The sequence below is a fragment of the Polyodon spathula genome, chromosome 7 (genome assembly GCF_017654505.1).
Source record: "Polyodon spathula isolate WHYD16114869_AA chromosome 7, ASM1765450v1, whole genome shotgun sequence".
Lineage (NCBI taxonomy): Eukaryota > Metazoa > Chordata > Actinopteri > Acipenseriformes > Polyodontidae > Polyodon > Polyodon spathula.
In genome coordinates, this window is record NC_054540.1 from 23,802,598 (window position 1) to 23,824,934 (window position 22,337).

Here is a 22,337-nt window from a genome sequence, read left to right on the forward strand (position 1 = left end):
AATGTGCGTTTGCCAAAACAGAGACTCAATATTTGGGATTTTTAATGGGGAATGGAAGGGTGAGACCTGTAGTCACCAAAATCCAGGCTTTGGTTGATGCAGCGATCCCCAAAACCAAGACTCAGGTGAGGTCACTACTGGGCTTAGCCGGTTATTACCGCCGCTTCATCCCCGAGTACGCCACAGTGGTTAACCCATTAGTCGACCTCACCAAAAAGAGTGCTCCAAATTTAATTAAATGGTCAGCTGAGTGTCAGGGAGCGTTTGATACTATTAAGCGTACACTTTGCCAGGCCCCCACTCTTATTACTCCAGATTTCACCAAGAGATTCATCCTCCACACCGACGCATCGGATGTAGGTTTGGGTGCAGTCTTGTCCCAAAAAGTAGCTGGAGTAGAGCACCCGATATTATACCTCAGTAAAAAAATGTTACCTCGGGAACGCAACTACTCCGTAGTCGAAAAAGAGTGTTTGGCCATTAAATGGGCTACTCACTCTTTACGATACTACCTGCTGGGACACTCATTTGATCTGGTCACAGACCACGCCCCACTCAAGTGGTTAAGCACAATGAAGGACAGCAATGCCCGGATAACTCGGTGGTATCTGGCATTGCAGCCCTTCATGTACCACATGGTACACCGTGCGGGGAAAGACCACCAAAATGCGGATTATTTTTCCCGGGAGGGGGGAGTAATGGGGAAGGTAGATTTAGCCGAGTGTTCCTTCGGCTCCACTCTGAGCGGTGGGATATGTGACGGAAAGATGAGTTCTGGTGATGAATCTTCCTCCCAACCTGTGAGGGCGCTAAAGAACGGGAGGAGAAGTATCTGGAAGGGCTGGCCTGACAGTTCGTTTCCGGGTCAGGGAAGTGGGTCAGCCTGGATGGAAGCGCGACTCTGTTGTAAGACCGTATTGATTTGAGAGATAAACGAGAGGCAGCTGCAAGTAATAAGGCAGCTGCAACCGTTTATCTCGATATCATGCGGGATTACATATAGGGGCCAGGGTAACGCTGGTCTTTTCCTTCGTTTGGGTAAATGTTCGGAGAGAGAAGGAGCGAGAGAGGAGCTCTCGTTGTAAAGAGAACTGCGTGTTGTGTTTTGTTGTGTTTGTTTGTAATTGTCTGCGTTTTGCACCACCAGACAGTTAACTCACCTATCCGGAGCTGTCGACCAGGGTCAGCACAATCCGGATCACCACTGCACGGAACCGTCACAAAATACAGTGTCTTCACCCACCACAAGCACGTCTGCACTCACCCAGGACTGGTGACCGTGTGTTCGTTTTGTTCGGGACTGTGCCCTGTATTATTGTTATCCCCGTGCTTTACACATTGTTGTGTATAGCCGGGGATTTATTATTTAACGGTCACCAGACCTGGATTATAAATAAAAGCACCTTTTCACTGGAAACTGTTGTCTGCCTGTCACTCCTGCATCGCATCACCGTTATACCTGTTCCCCTCCACTAGCCACTTTGCCACAGCGCCCAAGAAAGTCAAGGCTTACAGAATCTGGCAAAAGTTCCCTTCTGCCAGCATTACACAAAACCAGAGTGGCAAGGACCACTGAAAACTAGCACCGAGATGAACAGTAGCAAGCTGGTGCCAGTGGCTATTTATGTCACTTGTACAGGCAAAAAACCAGAACATTTGCCTATAGAATCAGTGGGAATAGGTGAGCAGATCACTGGAGAAGAGTTACAGTGTGTGATTAGATGGTTCCCATTTCAGACTTTTTCAAAGTAATGGCTGTAAGTGAGCTTAAAGAAATATTTATTATATGAAAATATTTATTGTAATTCCATTACAAAGTCTAATTCTTCTCAATCTTTATTTTCATCCTTCGGATGCAATTCACTCCCTGAAATATCCATAGCCCCCCCAGGAGCTTGGTTGAACATGATGACATCTTACCTAACTAAACATCTTATATGGTCCTTCAACTACATAAACATGCCTTTAAATCTAATTCTATTGTCTATGACATGGATGTATATGCTTCTTTTTATTGAAACCAGAGTATGTTTCATGATGAGTCCCAGATGTTAGTTACAAAATACCTTTTAAAATAAATAAATAAATAAATAAGTCTCAAAAAGATCATAAAAGTCGCTAAGATATACAAAAAAAACTGTATGACCACATTTTAGAGGTTTTCAAATCTAACTCTCTCAGATATCATATTTTATGACCGCTTACTGTTATACAGCAATAAAAAGCTGTTTTGGTTTGGCTTGACCAGTTTCTAAGGAGAAAAAGGGAAAAAATGTTGTATAATATATATATATATACTGATACCGATATATCTATATCAATATATATATAGCATAATGATTTAATATATATCATATATATATATATTATATCTATATAATTTGTTTTAGGCATTCAAAGCAAGATTAATAAAAAAGGGAAAAAGCATGATGACTAATATATTCCTGTAGACTCTGTTTGTCCAAGCAACAGTGTGACTACCTATACATTAGCTATCCAAAAAAGAAGAAAAACAAAAGAAAACCTATTCGTCTAGTCCTGGCTACCAATTGGTCTGGCCTTGAATTATTCTGTTCAAACAGGCCTCCTCTGTGCTTGGAGATGAGTGTGCATAATAAGGGATCTGTTAATTAACTAGAAGCAATCCTCACACGGCGGGGATCAAAAGCTGGCTATGGCCACCGGCTCCTGCAGAGAAGATGAAACACAGTGCAAACTTTAAAGACTTCCTGTCATTAGCTGAGACCTTGGATGCTCCCGGCCCAGACCCCCTCTGTTACTGAAAACAATGAGGACAATGACAGCAGAAACGAAATAGCACTGGGAGGAACAAAAGAATTAGGTATTTACCAGCACAAAGAAAGGAAGGAGAGATCTGCTTTTACCACGGCTCACTTCAACTTTTAATTAATTTATGACAGACAGGAGACACATGGATACAACATACACAAGTGTACTATACCTGGGGCAGCATCTGACTGAACTACTGTTTCATATTGATAACAGTTGGTTTGCATTATAGCAATGATCAAGGGGTTGTTTGACATTTATAGTTGGGGGTATATCACAGTCTCTTGAGTTTTTCAGAGTAAATCAACACATTGGGCCTGATTTTGAGGAAACATGGTAAACCACAAATGTAAGGGCACTGTGCTTTACTGTACGTTTGGGCTGGATTGAAGCATTGCCTTCACATTGAGATTTTGAAGGGATCTTGAGTTGTGTGGAATTCTGTTAGTGCAGACCAATGAAGAAAAAGTGGGAGTCAGAAGATGCTGGTATATCAGGAGCAACTGGCATTGTACATTTGTTGAACAATTTTGCCATATGTGACTGCAGTGTTTCATCTATATTCATAAACATTCATTATTTAAGCTTATTTAAGGTTTATATGGGAACTGTGATTTGTAACGTGGCTTCACTAACTTTAATGCTGCTGTGAAAAATAAAGATTTGTATAAAACATTTTTCTAAATACATTGGACTACACCTCATACATCATAATTTCTGGAGGTAATTTGGTCCAAAGTGTTTTCAATTCAGCATGGAGAATCCGCCATGGATGAGATTTATTGATTGCAATTGTAGATGGTTTGATGAACTATAATGGGCGCTCAGGGCCAGATTACTGTGATGGGCGCTCGGGGCTAGAGTGAATAATAAATTTGGAAGGAGGCCTCGTCCGTGGGTGTGCAAAGGCTACCTGCATAAGGCCATCTAAAAAAGCATGAATGGTTACATACATTCTAGTACCGCAGCTAGGGAGTGGCTATGAGCCCCACACCCCCAAAAGACGAGGCTGCCAAACCATAAACCCTGAATGTAAAAAATGATGATTAACGCACCCTACAGTGGCACATGCCACCTACCTTCCAAACATTGAAACATTTCTCCAAATGAAAGCTGAGACACGGTCCGTTCCCTGGAGTATGACTGCGCTGGGTGAAAGAGCCCAGCCTCTCCAGCCCAACCATGTACCCCGCAGAACTAAATACGAACTGCTCAGCACTCAGGTGAGGAAAAAAACCCAACTCTAAAAAACTTTATTTTTTAGAGGGAAACCTCAGTGAATCCCTGGCTGAGGGTAGCCCTTCCTCCAGGCTCTAAGCAGTTGACTCCCGTTTCGGCCAGCCAGCTTTCGGCTTCCCAGCACTTGACTGAGTGGCCGAAGCAAAAGAAGCGACATGAGAGAATAACACAGAGAGCCTTTATGCACTTGCTGATGATGTGTTTGTTAGAGGTGGATTCTAATGCAGAAAAGCAACCAAGTTTACAATTCTGATATACTGTACACTCATTATTTTGCTTAATATCCATGTATATGTTTCAAACCCTACACACAAAGAAAAGGTGCACTTAAATATAAAAATGATCTAAATAAATTACTAAACAAAGGTATAAAATATGTGCTTTATATTATTAAAGAAACAGTTTTTATTTTTTAGAAACCTTTATGAAACCTTATGAAGCCGGGGTGTACTGGCAAAACGAAGTAACGGAGTTGTCCTAAAAATCAATAGAGATACATTGTAAACAGTTACTCATTATTTAAATTAAATACCAAATGAGTCAAAATGCACAAAGTAACATACTAATTCCGAAAAACACCACACAGCTAATAAGTATGTGTATATGCAAATGTAAAACACTTTGGAATAAATTGCTTCCAGTAATTAGAACGTATGATATATATTTGTATTTTTCCCCATAAAAATCTATATTTTTCAGAGTATTAATAAAGTTAGCAAAGGTATGTTCCACATCACAGTTAGTACGGCCATAGTACTTATGGTTTATTTTAAAATATAAAAAATATATATAACACAGCAAATAGTTTGGAAAAGGTGTTTTCTCTCTCATTTGCTGTCACGTAATGTGATCAACATCTCCTACATTTGAAATAAACCTCCCTTTAACTGGTTAGTCTGCTCTGTCATTGCAGTGAAGGGCAATGGCATTTTGCACCCATTTGCGCAAAATTTCTTCCTCAATAGAGTAGATAATAAAAACAAAATTAAAACAAACACAACATCACTAACGTCAAAAGATCAACTAAAACAAGTGAAATAGCACAAACAATTTTAGCACAAAAGAGCACTGAAAGATAAACGTTCCTCTAAATCTATGAGAAATTAAGAGTGGGTAAACTAAAATCTAGAATGCAAAAATAATTTCTGATGTATAAACAAAAACAAAAAACAAAAACAAAAAACAAATTATTCAGTTATGATTAGTAAACTCATTCAACATGTCTGCTAATTCAAAACCTATCTGTTGTCTTTGTGTTGTTTGATGGCTGGTTAACATATCCTAAAGAAGTAATGGAGCCTACATGGTTTATGGAAAGAGACTTATTTTTTAGCACACACATACATCCACAGTAACAGCCCAATTAACAAAAAAGGACTGTTTCAATGTTTTTTGGGGGTTTTTTGTTTGTTTTGTTTTATTAAATTAATTATGATCTGGATACTGAAAAAGATTTGAGATTACATATAGTGTATGTCTTTGAAGAAGGCATTTGAAAAGGAAAATATATCTTTCTTTAAAGCAAAGGCTCAATGCACAGCTTCTTTTGTCAAGCTGACAGATGTCAATAAGGACTTGTAAATGTAAAGGTTAAGCCGGCTGCTGAAAAAAATGTGTTTTTTTTTTTTACACAAGAAAATATACCACAATTCCCATAATCTAGTGGCCCATAAACTAACATTTAAGTAGGCCTATAGAATCCTTAGTTGAAAATATAATTATTATTATCCTGCAGGTGTTTTGTATGGAATGACTCCTTGAGCAGGGTTTGTAGCTTTGTGCTAGCACAGTATACCACACAGGGTTTTGGGCACAATCACCTATATATTTCATCCTGTCCCACTACATATATTTTTTGTCCCCTGCGGGAAAGGCCCTCAGCTATGTTTGCCAGAAATCTTCCCTTCTGTCTAACTTCTGCGTTCCATGTGTAAATGACATCACATGGGTGGGTGCACAACAAAAGTGAATATTTGCTTTAATTTGAACTGTAGGCCAGTGGCGAAAACTAGGATCAGCCTTTAAAGCTTACACCCATCTCAGGCAAACATCCATTCTGGTTTGGTTTAAGAGACACGGTTCACAGGCATGACAAAAACAAATGTTGTGTTTTCTTTTCTTTGGAAAAGATGTAAAAGAATGGTCTACTTGAACATCATTCAGAACATCAATACCTGACCATATGCACACTCATCACTGCTTGATAACAACACAGTGAGAGAAATGAGTACCTTGCAACTGTTAGATCAAAACAGAAATAATTAGACCATTACATCAAAATGAACAACTGAGATACAGATGTTTACTGGGTGAGTTTGCAAGTTCTTACACTTTGTAAGTTCCCAGTGCGAAAGTTTATTAACAGGAAGGAAGCAGTCACGTTATCTATTTTTGGCATATACTGTATGGTATTTTCGAACATCATAATTCGATCACAATGGCATGCATAGTGATTATCAGTTTGTAAGATGAAATCATATCAGTGAGATCCAGAATCCTAACACATTAATCAATCGGAGATGGGGATTTAAAGAAATTGATATTACTGTATCTTCTTAATAGTAGTAACGTTTAACTAGAGACTAAAAACATTTTTATTGTTCCAGCACAGAAGACACAGGCAAAAGTGACATTAAACCGATATGTATTATGTATTATTCTGCCCTGGAACTAGAGTTTGAGAGGTCTGGTATATTTAAAATAGAAATAATAAAATGAAAAGAACATAACATCAGATGCACTGTATAAATGAATCCTCTCACAACCCGCTGCCCTGTGGGAAGGTTACAACACTATGGTCTTTAAGTATTATACTGTTTGGGCAGGTGAGTATAAGCATGCCTAGCATTTGTCAAAGCATTCCACGTCTACAAAAACAGCCAAAAATCAAGTCTAATTCTGTTGTGCTGAAGATTATTAGTTTCTTTGCTTGTCTTTTTTTCATGATGTGTTGATTTTTTTAAAGAACAAAATGAAATGATGACAAACTATTTTTTTTACCTAATCACGTGCAGAGTAGTAGGTCACATGGTCTGCACATTAAGTGATTAGGTTCCTGGAAGCAGCTGCAACTTATTAAAATATTTAAGTATGGAATTTGGGATTAAAGTCAAAACATGAAAAGGGGTCTAGAGATACAGTTTATAGTAAAAGGTAAGAAAACTGATTTTTAAAATATTGGGTGTGCACTCCTTTAAGACAGGACATTAACTGACTTGATGTACCCTACTGAAGTATATTTTGTGCAAATAAATTGAATAGAATCCAGCTCAATCCTGACATCAAGGTAGATAGAAGTTTCAATGCCTGTGAAAGCTGTTCACAATGTACCCACATTATTTCAACCAGTGGCGACTCGTGGCTTGAAAAACTGGTGGGACACAGATCACCGTATTGAGGACACCAAAAAAAAAAACATCTTTTCAGCATTTTTTTTTTCCTGTAACGCAGTGGCTAAGCCATTGCCTGGCAGAAATCTGAGGGGGCACGTGACCAGGCGTGCCCCTCCTACGCGTCGCCACTGATTTGAACCAATATATAATATTCACCAATATTCACTATTAACGATGATAAAGAGTGTAAAGTGCACAGCTTATAAGATATAAACATTGAGCTCAAATCAGTCATTATTTGACTGATTCAACAGTCTAAAAAAAATGCCAAGTTCTTTATCTTCTACTGGAGATGCTGCCCATCTGATAGGATATGAGCCATATGGTCGACCATCTACCCAAAACAGGCTGCAAGCCCATGACGAAGAGAAAGTTGGAAAATAGCATAGATTTTTTAGTTTTGTTTGTTACAGTGCAGTGTTTCAGAAACCTAGAAAGTGCATAGGCATTTTCTAAAACAGAAAAATAAAACTTATGTCGAGAGGTCAAGGTATACCTTATGTTTAAAAATTCAAATGAGGAACAGCGTGCAGCTTATTCTTGTAGCAGAAGACAACTATTTGCTTGAAATACAAGACCCTAAAAAAGTCTCTGACGAAACTGTTGGTTACCACTGGGCCTTGTATTGCTGTAGGAGAACAAACAGACAGGACACTAGCACTGCAAAGAAAACAATACAACTGAGATATTAAAATTAATCAACAAAAGCACAAAATATATACTGTATATACTTCTTTTTAGTGCTACTTTTCAGAGGGAGTTTAGCTAAATGTACACTCAACACAGAAAATTGGAAGCCCACAATCCATCATTTTATTGGCCCAAGTGAAGCAAAATATAGAGCCATTGAGTTGGTGAGCTTGGTTAAAGTTGCTGTTAGTATTTTAACTAATGGATATGGACCATGCAAGTTAGTAATGTTTCTCAATAGTTAAAAGGTGGTGAAGTGAACTTCTGTCTTGGTCTTTCACCCCTGGCTTCCTGTGTTCATATCAGAGCTGGGTGGTCTCAGCTCTGTGCAGACAGGACACTGCTGCAGACAATGCGGCCCAATTGTCAATTGTGGGACTAAATTACCACAGGAACGGGGAGGTCTCTTTAGGTAGGGGAAAGGTACTGACATAAGCTGTTGAGCACTGCAGCTCTCTAAATGCTGCCTTTTCTTCAGGAAAATCAATGATTTTTGTATGTTTGGCTATAAATACATTAATATAATGTAACCTATTATCTTCATGACAAAATAATAAGGGACCAGACTTAAGTCCACAGAAAAGAAGCATGTTTATTTGTGTTTTTTTTTTTTTTTCCCCCAGGGATATTGTTAAATACATAGATAATAAGATATTTAATAAATATTGGGACAGTCATATATTTTTGGGCCACATTCACGAACAGATTTCTCTTATTTATTTATTTTTACATTTTATGGGGGTCATGAAATGATTTTACTTGCAATACCCATAGGAACCTAAATAGCAACACTGTGTAGAAATCAAGAACTGCATCAATAAATAACTTTACTTATTTAGCCCATTGACTTCTACAGTATATTTCAAATGAATGCACACTTCAGCTACACCAGCTTTTTCTTAAAACGGGTTTTAACATTCACAACGATGGGCTTGTGGTAATTTTCCAGTGCTGCGTTATGCAAACATTTGCACTGAAAAGGGGCACTCATACTTTTTAATACAGGGTCTCTACTGTCTCTTGAGGAGCCAAAAGTACGCCTATAATTGATTTGTAATTTAGACAATGTCAACACATGTCAAAACTCTGGAAAAGCAAGAAAAGTCACTGTCCTTTATTCACATAGCACCTAAAAAAAATGCTGCTCCCTTTCTATTGAAACATTGTTTATAGTTTTAAGTACCATTCTAAAAATACTTATTTTAGTGTTGCTCTATTAAACATCCATCCAGAACTTGTAAATGCTTAATCAAAAATCTAAGGTAAAACTTTTAAGCAGACAACGTTTTGGCTACCCGTTCTGTAGTTGTTTCCTTTAAAGCGTTGTCCGTAAAATTTAAACAACATCTGAGGGGAACAAGAAACCACTTGTTGAAAGTTATTTTGGTTGCTAACTACTATAAGGACCAAAAAAAACAAATTAATATATTTTTCTCAGTAGGAAAGCTCTCTAAATCTTGGTTCTTCTGAACTGCAATCAGCCTCTCTTAAGGATATTCAAGGGTGAATATTACAAACACTGTTGAAGCAGAGAGAGCAATGTTTTCAGTGTGTATATCACTGTTTTTTTATTTTAATTTTTTATAGACTTACAGACTTTCATCTTGACATCTTGCTGTCATGTTGAAAGCAAATGTTAAATTAGTTTCCATAAAATAACATACTCATTAGGGAGAAGTAAACAATTAGATTCTCTTTCAGAATCATCTCTTAGATTCCCGTCCGTCAGCTCAGCAGTGATGATATGGCCAAAATGTTTGGATTATTAAACTTAAATAAAACATTTAACAATACAATGTACTGTACATAAAACTACTAATGCACTCCTGAAACAACATTGCTTTGGTAACTTTTGTTTCTACAACAGGATAGATTGGGTATGTGTCCCTCAGACCAGAAATTCAGAACATAATTATTTAGAGAAATACATGCAAGGACAGCTTCTGCCTAATATACAGAGCACATGTAGAAAAAGAGTCAGACGAACAGTCCATTGATATGGTCTTGTACACATGCTGCCGTTGTTTTTTTACAGTACTATGTGACAGTTTGGTTTGCTTATATTTGTCAAAGTTATTTTTTTTATTTTTTTTTTTTAGCTTTCTAATGTCATGAAAAACTGCTTTCTGTTGCTGTTTTCATTCTATGAGTAAAATACCATTTCTCTTAAAACTTGACCATATTATAAGTCAGTTCCTCAGTGCAAAAGACCCTATAGGTCAAGGGCATGGTCACCTAACAAATTCCCCTAAAGGGCTATTCTTAATTAGTAAATATGTATGTACTTTATATGTTTTTTTGTATGGTTTTCATTGATAAAATGGGGACCTTCATGTGCTTATCATGTCCGTATATCCGTCTGTTGCTCACACTCTATATGTGGAACACGATAACTACCTTGATATCACATCAGTCTGCACCAAACCTTTTATCACACACGCTACAGTTTCCTATAGATGTTTTCATGTGCATTTGGCTACAATCTGTTTTTTTTTTGTTTGTTTTTTTTACCTTTCAGGTACTGCTCAATTGTTACATGATTATGAGTAGTCTCTGTATGTGCACGCACTGTTTTCTGCATTCATTTGACTGTAGGGTACACTACTCAATAAGACTTTCTTATCTTAATGTTAATATTACATTTTCAATTTGCAGCTCAGTTACGAAAGCATTATTTTCTTTCTTCTTCCCCATACATTTGAAATGAACTTCACAAAACTGGCAGACCATTTCTTTCTTGCACAGGAAAAGCAGACACAAACAATGACTAAATATACATTACTATCCATTTTCAACTCCCCAGTCCAAATTACACATAGAGTATAAACAGAGGACAGGCATTAAAAGTATATTTTAGCTCTTCGTTAACAATAACAATTAAGAATAATTTTATAAATTTGAAATTGTAAAAGATACAAAGTTCATACTTTAATACACTCTACAGATTTTTTTTTTCTCTTGGTAATTAATTTTTGTTGTTATTTACTGGCTAGCAGCCCTACAATAAGGTCAATGGTTAGTTTTATCTGAAATATTTGAACATTAACATATTTGAGCAATAAATATGTTGCATGGTAGAAGCTCTTATTCCTTATACTTGGTGTCTGTACGCATCTTACTGAGTGAAACACAAAAAAGATTTTGTGCTCCAAAAGTACACGAGTAATATATGTTATCATGAAATACTACAAGAGTCCTCACATTTAGTTTAGCTTCCTAGATTCATTTCCATTATCAGATTATTAACCAGAATGTATTTGCTCAATCATATTATCAGACAAACAGAAATTCTTAGCTGTTTATAGTGACTGTCTGTCTTCTCTTCTAAAGCATCTAAAGTAAAAGCAAACACCCTAGCCTCCAGCTGCTCCCATCAATGTTACAGCAAGGTGCTCAACGCAATCTAATCACAGCATTCAACCTGTAACAAGACCTTTTACAACACGGGCAACAGCGTTACACAGGACCCCGCTGTAGTGCCTCCTTGTAGCACAAAATAAATGTCATTCTGACTGGCATCTTCTCTCCCCTTTTCAAGTCATTTTCTTCTGCTGATAATGAATCCAGAGGAAACAAATGAGACTACACAACGGGCAGTTCAAGAATTACATTTTTATAATCATTTTAGAGACCATGCAGCACCCTTATTATTAAACACAAAATGGTATGCTTGATTTTTGAACAGAAAAAGGACAGGAGATGAATAGCTCCCCAATTTTGCATTCAAAAGCACTCTACCCAACAGATATACCATTCCCTCCTCAAAGCCATCTGGCACTTGTGAGGTTTGATCATCTTAAAACTAGGGTGATTAAGAATTTACAAAACTATGTCAAACTAGAAATATTCACTTCACTTCACTTCACATGTATACAGTGCCTATAGAAAGTCTACACCCCCTTGAAGTTTTTTCACAGTGTCTCAGTTTCATGCATTTAAATTAGGATTTTTTTCCACTTATCTACACACCATACTCCACACTGTAAAGGAGAAAAAAGTTTGTATTGAAAAATATATATATATATATATATATATATATATATATATATATATATATATATATATATATATATATATATATATATAATATATATATATATATATATATATATATATATATAAAAACTGAAAGATCATAATTGGATAAGTCTCCACCCTCATGAGTTAATACTTGGTGGAAGCACCTTTGGCAGCAATTACAGCGGTGACTCTGTTGGGATAGGTCTCTACCAACTTTGCACACCAAGATTTGACAATATTTGACCATTCTTCTTTACAAAACTGTTCAAGCTCTGTCAAGTTCCTTGGGGAGTGCTGATGGACAGCAATCTTCAAGTCCGTGTCACAAATCTTCGATTGGATTTAGGTGGGGGCTCTGACTGGGCCTCTCAAGGACATTTCCTTTTTGTTCCTTAGCCACTCCAGTGTAGCTTTGACTATGTGCTTTGGGTCGTGTCATGCTGAAAGGTGTACTTTGCTCCATTCATTTTCTCTTCTATCCTGACAAGTGCCCCAGTCCCTGCCAATGAGAAACATCCCCATAACATGATGCTGCCACCACCATGCTTCACAGTAGGGATAGTGTTCTTTGGGTGATGCGCTGTGTTGGGTTTGCATCAAACATAACGCTTTGCATTTAGGCCAAAAAGTTCCATTTTAGTTTCATCAGACCACAAAACTTTTTGCCACATGGCTACAACATCTCCCGAGTGTTTTTTTGCTTACTTCAACCGGTATTCAAGGTGGGCTTTCTTGAGTAATGGCTTCCTTCTTGCCACCCTACCATACAGGTCAGATTTGTGGAGTTCTTGGGATATTGTTGTCACATGCACACTTTGACCAGTCTTGGCCATAAAAGCCTGTAGCTCTTGCAAATTTGCCATTGGCCTCTTTGTAGCCTCTCTGATCAGTCTCCTTCTTGCTCGGTCATCCACTCTGGAGGGACGGCCTGATCTAGGCAGGGTCTTGGTGGTGCCATACACCTTCCACATCATAATAATCATCTTGACCATGCTCCAAGGAACATTCAAGGCCTTTGATATTTTTTTATACCCATCCCCTGATCTGTGCCTTTCAACAACTTTGTCCCAGAGTTCTTCTGAAAGCACCTTGGTGATCATGGTTGAGTCTTTGCTTTGAAATGCACTACCCAGCAGAGGGAACCTACAGGAACTGCTGAATTTATCCTGAAATCATGTGAATCACTACAATTTAACACAAGTGGGGGCCACTTAACTTGCTGTGTGATTTTGAAGGTGATTGGTTACACCTGAGCTAATTTAGGATTGCTGTTACAAGATGGGTGGACACTTATTCAACCAAGCTATTTCAGTTTTTATTTTTAATTAATTTTCTACAAGTTTCTACAATATTCAATTCAATATTTCAATATTTCATGCACAACAAATTGGGGAATGGTAGCCTTATGGTTCCCTGTAAGTTACCGATCTTGGGTGTCGCACAATGCGCTCAGACACCTTTCCCCTTTCACCTTTTCAATATATATATTGAAAACTTGTTTTTCCACCTACAGGCTTCTACACAGCATGTCTATGAGTCTATTGAGGCACCACTGGGACTCGAAGCAATGAACCTATAGTACAGCCGTTGTCTCCTCTCCAGCAAGATCCGGCGGGCCAAAGTGCATATTCTAGTCCCTATGAGAGAGGGTTCTAACCAGATCTACCTAACTTCTTGATAAACAGCCTTTCTAGCCAAATGCTTTAGCCTAGGGGTTCTATCCTATGATGACCTCTGAATTAGGTCTAACCTAAGTACTGTGTCAGGAGGATACTACAGGAGCACAGAAGCAAACTATTAGGGCATATTGTTTTTTATTTGCTAGAAACCAATTCATTCATAAATTTTTGTTGTACAGTTTTTTTTTTTGTTTTGTTTTTTTTGATGGAATATAATGCATAACGAACAATAGAGAATATTTAAATCCACAAACGATAGGCAGTTTAATAGTTGTTATCTGTCCTGTTAATAAATACTGCATCATGATATTACTGCAACTGACTGCAATATCAGTATACATGTAAATCCTGTGTTCATTCTTTATTGTGGTTCCTCTTCTTGCTTGTGGCTTTATCATTTATTTTCTGTTAGACATTCTTTTGATGTTTCAGTCTTGCAATCCAGTCCTGCTCTCCATAATAATTTTTTTCAGTAGGTGTCAGTAGGTTTTCCTCAAACTCAGGACGCTCATTTCTTATTCATCCCAGCCTTTTGGGGGGGGGTTACCTTCAAAGGCCCACCCACAACGGACCTCATTATTACCCAAACCATCCAAATTTTATTTCATTTCATTTGTGGATTCTTTTTTTTTTTTACTTGAAAAGATGTCAATTGTAAACAAAGACCCACCAAAGCCCTAATTAAATAGATGAACTGTATTAACATAACCTGAAAGCCCTGTCCAATTTTTTTTTTTTTTTTTATGATCCAACCAGTGAGACCAAATACGGGCAGTTTAATTACCATTTGGACCCAAAGCCTCTGCCTTTGATATGGAAATCCCACTTCAGTTCCAGCCCCCAGTCTCCTTTCACTCTTCCCTTGTCTTCCAATCTCCAACATGAATTTTAAATAGTGTTGTCAACACCTGATAGTGAAAGCTAGCAGGGTAATGTGACCGGGGGATAAGGAGTGGGGGGAGGGGAGCAGACGAGTCCAGGACAGAAGGCAATCTGGGGGAGGGGGATTGGCCACCACACATAAGTGACCAGATTACAGCCGTTCCCTTTCTTCTTGCCCTCGTTGCACACAAGACCCCCCCTCAGATCAAACCGAATGAGAGCTGTCATGTACAGTTACCCTACACGATGTACATGCCTCTGAAGTATGCTATGATAGCCATGCTGGTTGAGCTTGCCATGGACTTGGTAAAGATCACCAACTCTGTCACCAGCAAAGCAACCCCAGACCATGACACTGCCTCCTATATGCTTGACAGTGGGAACCACACATGTAGAACTCATGCGCTCATCCTCTGTGTGTCTTACAAATACTCGGGAGTTGGACCCAAGTATTTCAAATTTTGACTCTTTGGTCCATAAGACCGATTTCCACTCCTCAAACGTCCAGTTTCGGTGTTTTTTTACCCAGGCAAGTCTCTTCCTCTTATTCTGCACTCTTAACAAAGTCTCTTCCTCTTACTCTGCACTCTTAACAATGGTTTCTTTGCAGAAATTCTTCCAGTTAGGCCAGCTTCACACAGTCTCCTCTGAACAGCTGATGTTGAAACATCTGTACTTCTAGTAGCATTTAGCTGAGCTTGTATTTCAGGGGCAGTTAATCGTCGCTTTCGCAGACTTGTGACTCGAATGAACTTGTTCTTTGATTCTGAGGTCACCCTTGGCCTGCCTGACCTTGTTCGGTCCTCATGAGTGCCAGTTTCTTTAAATCGTTTGATGGTCTTGGCCATAGCAGTTACAGACATTTGCAAAGATCTTGCGATTTGTCTTAAAGATTGACCTTCATTTTTTCATTTTTCTTTGCTTAACGTAATTTGCGTATTTTGCCATTTTCTGCTCCCTTACATTCAGGAATGACAAACTTGTGCCTATGCTACCTATATTTATTGTAATCATGGACCCTCACTTGTTAACAATAATTGGTGACAAAAGGTTAATTAGGTAACTTGCTAGTTAACACAAAGAACATCTAACAAAGACACCTTTATACTTAGGCCAGTGTTCTAACACTGTGTTATACACATTTCAGACTTTTAACTTAGTTGGGCTTCAGATTGAAATCCCCTTGCTTTGGGTGGACATTTCATTGAAATTAACAAGATTTACATTTTCATTTAAAAATTAAATTTTTGAATGCAATTCACTTATGATTATAAGCTTATATAAGTACACGTATCATATAATGAAATATTAAGTGTTTATAGACAAGTTACAGTTAAAAGCACAGATAATCATGAAAAACCTGGTTTCAAGCAGGTGTACTCAAACTTTTAACTGGTACTGTATATATATATATATATATATATGTATATAGATATATAGATATATAGGTGCGCTTCAGTGAGTTACAGGAAAATAATTCTTCTAGGGTTTCTGTGACATCATAAATTATGAGACCGAAGGTCAAATGCTTCACTTTATTTCAATGATTGCCTTTACCTTGTTTTTGAAGGAACTTGGCAGGTAGGCTGGCCTAAACATCTTGAAGAACTAACCACAGTTCTTCTGTGGATTTAGGCAGCCTCAGTTCCTTCTCTCTCTTCATGTAATCCCAGACAGACTCGATGATGTTGATATCAGGGCTCTGTGGGGGCCATACCATCACTTCCAGGACTCCTTGTTCTTCTTTACGCTGAAGATAGTTCTTAATGACTTTTGCTGTATGTTTGGGATCGTTGTCATGCTGCAGAATAAATTTGGGGCCAATCAGATGCCTCCCTGATGGTATTGCATGATGGATAAGTATCTGTATATATATATATATATATATATATATATATATATATATATATATATATATATATATATATATATATGGTTTTTCTGCACCCCAGTTCCTGTGTTTTCATGCATAGTTGAGTCGCTTGGCCTTGTTTCCACGTTGGAGGTATGGCTTTTTGGCTGCAAGTCTTCCATGAAGACCATTTCTGACCAGACTTCTCCGGACAGTAGATGGGTGTACCAGGATCCCACTGTTTTCTGCCAATTCTGACCTGATTGCATTGCTGGACATCTTCCGATTGCGTCTACAGTCCTCAGTGTTGCCCGTTTCTTTGTGCTTCTTCAAAAGAGCTTGGACAGCACATCTGGAAACCCCTGTCTGCCTTGAAATTTCTGCCTGGGAGAGACCTTGCTGATGCAGTATAACTATCTTGTGTCTTGTTGCTGTGCTCAGTCTTGCCATGGTGTATGACTTTTGACAGTAAACTGTCTTCAGCAACCTCACCTTGTTAGCTGAGTTTGGCTGTTCCTCACCCAGTTTTATTCCTCCTACACAGCTGTTTCTGTTAATGATTGTGTTTCAACCTACATATTGAATGGATGATCATTAGCACCTGTTTGGTACAATTGTTTAATCATACACCTGACTATATACCTACAAAATCCCTGACTTTGTGCAAGTGTACCTAGAAGAATTGATGCTGTTTTGAAGGCAAAGGGTGGTCACACCAAATATGGATTTGATTTCGATTTTTCTTCTGTTCACTCACTTTGCATTTAGTTAATTGATAAATATAATCTATTAATATGTCTATTTTTGAAAGCATTCTTACTTTACAGCATTTTTTCACACCTGCCTAAAACTTTTGCACAGTACTGTATATATATATATATATATATATATATATATATATATATATATATATATATATATATATATATATATACCATAAATATACAAAAACAAAAAGCAAAATCTGTATCCATTTATACCGATACAAGGAATAGACGACAAGACGGCAAACTAATAGGCATATGTCTAATAAAAATGACAAACAGACAGAAAGATGCGTGCAGTAATTTAATCTGAACCCCACATTTCAAAATTACCTATAATACATACACAGGCATACATTAGAATCCCCATTTTGTTTGTGAAGCATACTCATGATTTTCTAAAATTTTAGTTTTTCAACAAATATTAAAATGTATGCAAATTATACTGTTATCATTTGAACATGAGGCCCTACCTGCACTAAAAACAAAACTACACAACAGTGACATAACAAACGCATGTATAAATGAATTAACAAAAGATACACGATGGATTTGCGGTTTATATTCTGATCAATACTAATGAACATTGTGGTTTGATAACAATGTCCAAAGAGTATTGCCAATTAATTCTGCAGCACGGTTGCCTGTCACTATCATGATATTAAAGATAGCAGCATGATTACACCATACTTTGATTAAGCAGAAGGGATTTATCTTACTGCCAGTGAATCCTCTTTTTAGTAATTCTACCCAGAAACAAGAAGATTGAGAGCTAGACACATACATTGTATTAAAATATTGTATTAAAATAAAATGTTTGGTCAGTTACCTTCAATGGATTTTTTATCTTTCAACTTACATTTGATCATTGACTTTGCTTCAACAAGAAGAAGAACAGATGATTGTACCAACTTCTGATTGCCTAATCTGTCATTAACTAGAGCTGGCTAGCAGATGGCGACTCCAAGTATTGTTTTGACAGTCAGTTTGGCCTAAACATTGCTGGTGGTAACGGACGATGGACCCATCATTGGGATGACAGTATAAGCATTCATTGGTATGGATGGTTATACAAAGTATATATTACATTTGATATTAGACTGTATAAATATGTATAGAAACATAATACAATTGAAATTTCAACAACAGTTTTACCCAAGACTTCCCCGCAATCTTCAGTCCTGTTTTTTTCTAATACTTTAACGTGCTTCATTTTTTGTTTATTTGAACTTGGCTCAATCACTACAGTGACTCCATATTAGGTTTCACAAAAACATAACTTTAAGGTGAACTATCAAACAGTAAAAGGTTAGGCTGAGATATCAATGAAAACAGACCATGCATTAAAAACAAAATAGCAGCTTTCCCTGTCTGAGTGGGTATGTGTCATATGAGTCAAGGATATATGTGTGTCTCTTTGTAAAGGAAATGTAAAATGAAATTGCTCAAAGTACACTGTGAGTCGTGGTGACAAGGAAGACGCTGTCAACCAATGAGCAGGTAGGCTCCCTGGGCGCTGAGCTGATCGGGATGTGTGGATTGGCTGGGGGGGGTGTGTCCAGTGAGGTTGCACCACAGATCGAGGTGACTGCACCACAATGCTACACAGAGGGGCACTTTGTTTACATTGAGGAGGAGAGCGTCCGCTCCGCAGGATAACTATGGAACCCTTCAACTGCAAGAAGGTGCCTGTGCCCAGCCAGGACTGTCGCTGGGAGGCAGGACTTCAGGAGAAATAGCAGTACATTAGGATGTTGATCCCAAACAGAATAGAGAGGGTAATGTAGTGTAGTAGGTTCCTGGAGCAGGACGTTTCTTTTAGTGAGACTAGCACTCGCCTTGTGTGGCAAACTTCTATTTTTAGCTTTGTTTTGTTTTCTTTATTAAATCTGATACTATGGCTACCACTGCTGGTACCCTAGTAGCAGCACCTGTGTTAAATACATCTGCACGCCTGTGTGGCGTGTTAACACCCAATGCTCTGTGGCTGACTCATTATTATTCAGTGATGACCCACGCACAGTCACATAGAAGACATTTCCTAACAAGGCATTGAGCGGCAAAACTGTTTGTATCAACCATTGTTTGCATTCATGGTGTTTTTGTATACTACAGCTTAGTATAAAGCTTCCTAATTTACAACATATTTACACTTTTACAACAGAGGTAAACACAGTATTCAGTAATATGTGTTAAACAGTGCACTTTTGTATACACTCAATGAGGAAAAAAGAAGATAGAAATGTAGCTTTATTTAAAACATCTACAAATACAGTGTCTATCAATGTTTTATCTGTTTAGAATACAGCCACTTAAAATGATTACTAAACCTTCCAAAATAAGTTAAATAGTAAAGGAACAATGTAGATGATTGAGACTTTTATATACAATATATTTATGTTTTTTTAAGAGATCATCTGGATTGACCCAAGTTATTTAAAGAAGCTGCTTCAGTGCTACCAGCTGTCCAGCTTTCACTGGGATTTATAGATTTTCAAAACCCCCCATCTACCCACCAATATTTAGAACATCCAAGCATTTCCTAGGTTAAACTGAGTAAGCAAAGTATGGAATCTCTATTTTAAACCCAGAACAACTGGATAATTGATGGGGTACTCATTACAATGCCAACTCAACAATGAACAATACATAATATATAATAAAACAATAAATACAACATAAAAAAGATGAACACTGTAAGGTAGGAATTGGAAAATAATAGTGGTACAGCAGTAAAGTCCTATACTCATATTGCCCACTGTAAACCTTATACCTGACCTGAACAGTTCTCGATTGTCCTGTATTTGTTCCAGTAACAATAAAGACAGCACGTCATCCAGTTGGCCTTCTGTCTGCGGATTGGGGGTGGTACCATAGGTTTGGTCTCTGACTGGAATTGGTGCAATGTGGATGTTAGTCTAAAACAATACTTTTGTTTTGGCTGGCAGCCTGTCCAAAGGGTGGGAGAAATCCTATTTGAGTAGTAGCTGTAGTCATGGAAACCAGACTTAACCCTGCCCACCCTACAGTTCCCCTGCCATGGAGGAGACGGGTATCACTGGCAGTTCTGAGAAATGGGTTGTGTTGTACTGCCAAGAGACAGGGTGTTCTACTCTAGCCCCGTGCTGTGGAGTCTCAGGAAATAAACAACCCGCTAACATGGTACATTTCTAAGTAGTATCCATCAGGAATTAATCTTAATTATTTTCAATATATAGAACAGAAGGGGTCTTCCTCCCAGAAGCTTGTTCCTTCTCAGACATGCTGTTCTATGCTCATGATACAGTTATGACTACCAGTGTTATAGGACAGACAATAACCTGATTCAAAAGGTGTTAAATTCAAATGCAGTGGAGATAAATCGTGGCTCTTACAGTGTATGGTAGCCCAGAATCTTGTTTCAGCCAGGTCCTTCATTTTTTAATGGAACAGTCCAGATCCTTGTTCTAAACATGTACTGAACTGTTTAATTGAACATATGAGCAGCTATTTAACAAAATATAAAGTCACCTAGTTGGAAGAAGGTTCTGGGTTGTAAGGGACTGAAAGCTACAGTATCTGTGTTATGAGCAGTGGTGTCAACAGTCAGTGGCGTAAGAATACATTCATCTATGATCCATTTGTCGTACTTACAGTGCCGAGAAAAAGCTTGTGAACCCCTTAGGATTTTCACATATTGCACATATTTCAAACCTAAAATGTTATTAGATCTTAATCTAAGTCCTAATAATAGATAAAGATAACCTGATTAAACAAATGACACAAAAACATGATACTTTCTCAACATTTATTTATCCACAAATGATTCAACATTCAATATCTATGTGTGAAAATGTATGTGAACCTTTAGATTCAGTAACTGGTGGCACCCCCTTGAGCAGTAATGACTTAAAGGAAGCGTTTCCTGTAACTGTTGTTCAGTTTCTCACATCGGTTTTGAGGAATTTTGGCCCATTCCTCCTTACAGAACTGCTTCAACTTGGTGACATTTGAGGGCTTCTCTGAATGGACAGTCACTTCAGATCCTGCCACAACATTTCGATGGGGTTTAGGTCCAGACTTTGACTAGGCCATTCTAAAACACAAGATTTCTTCTTCTGCAGCCATTCTTTTGTAGATCTGCTTGTATGTTTAGGATCATTGTCTTGCTGCAGGACCCACTTTCGGTACAGATTCAGCTCACAGACGGATGGCCTGACATTCTCCTCTAGAATCTTCTGATACAATGCAGAATTCATGGTTGTGTCAATGATAGCAAGCTGTCCAAGTCCTGAGGCAGCAAAGCAGCTCCAAACCATCACACTCCCACCACCATGCTTGACGGTTGGCATGAGGTTCTTCTGTTCGAACGCAATGTTCGGTTTTCACCAAACATAACGTTTCTCAATGAGGCCAAAAAGTTCTACATTTGACTTATCTTTCCAGAGAACATTGTTCCAGAAGTCTATGTGCTCTTTGGTGAACTTCAGACTGGCAGCAATGTTATTTTTAGAGAGCAGTTGTTTCCTCCTGGCTATCCTTCCATGAACACCATTCTTGTTCAGTCTTTTTCTGATAGTTGAGTCATGAACACTCACATTAGCTAAGGTGAGAGTGTCCTGCAGATCCCGGGATGTTACTCTGGGGTTCTTTGTGACTTCCTTGATGATTTTACAGTTTGTTCTTGGAGTGATTTTGGTAGGATGAGCGCTCCTGGGTAGAATGACTGTGGTCTTGAACTTTCTCCATTTGTGACTTACAGTGGATCGGTGGAGCCTCAAATCCTTAGAAATGGTTTTGTAACCCTTTGTAGACTGAGGAGCATCGATAGCTGTTTTTCTGAGGTCTTCAGAGATTTCTTCTGATCGTGGCATGACATGTTTCCACACACCTGTATGGTGAAGACCAAACTCACAAAGTTTCTGATCTTTATATAGGGTGGGGCCTCCCAAACTCACCCCTGAAGATCTACCTAATTATTTAAACAACTGATTCTAATTATCCCATTAATTGAGCTTAATTTCTCATTGTTTGTCTAATTCATACATCA

The 22,337-nt window shown here is 38.0% G+C and overlaps 1 protein-coding gene across 1 annotated transcript in view; it reads right to left on the minus strand.

Moving 5' to 3' along the window:
• LOC121318382 (transcription factor SOX-5-like) overlaps positions 1–22,337 on the minus strand; it is a 210,847-nt gene that overhangs the window by 187,429 nt on the left and 1,081 nt on the right. The gene's annotated exons all lie outside the window — the stretch shown is intronic.